This window comes from Bison bison, unplaced genomic scaffold (assembly GCF_000754665.1).
Source record: "Bison bison bison isolate TAMUID 2011002044 unplaced genomic scaffold, Bison_UMD1.0 scf7180017846527, whole genome shotgun sequence".
In the NCBI taxonomy this organism is placed as follows: domain Eukaryota; kingdom Metazoa; phylum Chordata; class Mammalia; order Artiodactyla; family Bovidae; genus Bison; species Bison bison.
In genome coordinates this window covers 550-1,750 of record NW_011477100.1, presented here as the reverse complement: position 1 = coordinate 1,750, position 1,201 = coordinate 550, and the positions used below count along the sequence as shown (strand labels likewise).

The following is a 1,201-nucleotide window of genomic DNA, read 5'->3' as shown; positions in this document are numbered from 1 at the left end:
GTAAACACTCACGAAGGGTCGGTCAATCTGAATTAACTATGTTTGAACAAATGAATGGACAAATGATAAAAGTTCCATCAGTTCCAATTCCATTCCATCGTCTTTGACTCCATAGTTCTCCCAGACCCTGTTGCCTGGATCTGAAGCCTTTCTCCTCCTTCCTCTCAGGAACGCCAGCCCCAGTTCTGGACGGACACCCCTGCAGACCACCCCGCCCCCGCTGGGGCTGGCCCCATCTCAAGAAATGAACAAGAGCTTCACTATGCTTTCCTCCGATTTCACAAGCCAAAGCCTCAGAAACAGGAAAGCACTCACACTGAGTACTCAGAGATCAAGATACACAAGTGAGGAATTCTTTTCTCGTGGTCTGGAGCCTGGAAGTCTGAGATCAAGGTGTCAGCAGGCTTGGTTCCCTCTGAGCCCTCTCTCCTTGGCTTGGAGACAGTTGTCTTCCCCCCATGTCCTCATACGGCCTCCCCTCTGTGTGTTTCTGTGTCCTAATTCATTCTTCTTATAAGGACATGAGTTTTCAGCCTGTAACACTCAGTCTCCAATCATTTAAAAACAAATGGCCTTCTTGGCGATGGTCAGAATCCCCTGGTATGGGTGGAAGACCATAGGACTTGTGACCAAAAGTTGTTGTTGTTCAGCTGCTAAAATCATGTCCAACTCTTTGCAATCTCATGAACTGCAGCACACCAGGCTTCCCTGGCTATCTTCCCTAACTATCTTCTTGAGCTTGCTCAAACTCATGTCCATTGAGTCGTTGATGCCATCTAACCATCTCATTCTCTGTCACCCCCTTCTCCTCCTGCCCTCAATCTCTCCCGGCATCAGGATCTTTTCCATTGAGTCAGCTCTTCGCATCAGGTGGCCAAAGTATTAGAGCTTCAGCTTCAGCATCAGTCTTTCCAATGAATATTCAGGGTTGATTTCCTTTAGGATGGACTGATTTGATCTCCTTGCTGTCCAAGGGACTCTCAAGAGTCTTCTCCAGCACCACAGTTCAAAAGCATTCATTCTTCGGTGCTCTGCCTTCTTTATGGTCCAATTGTCACATCCGTACATGACTGCTGGGGAAACCACAGCTTTGGCTGGATGGACCTTTGTCCAGTCTGCTGCCCAGGAGTGGAGGGCTGTGACCAAAAGAACTGAGTTCACATTCATTTATGTCACTCATCGAATGAGTCACTTTCTCTCT

At 47.8% G+C, this 1,201-nt stretch overlaps 1 long non-coding RNA gene across 1 annotated transcript in view; it reads left to right on the top strand.

The window, feature by feature from the left end:
* Positions 1 to 810, top strand: part of LOC104988621 — a 5,419-nt gene extending 4,609 nt beyond the window's left edge. Inside the window, exon 3 of the long non-coding RNA XR_825263.1 lies at positions 169 to 810. This is a non-coding gene — a long non-coding RNA (uncharacterized LOC104988621). The remainder of the gene's footprint in view (positions 1 to 168) is intronic.
* The last annotated feature ends 391 nt before the right edge of the window (positions 811 to 1,201 follow it).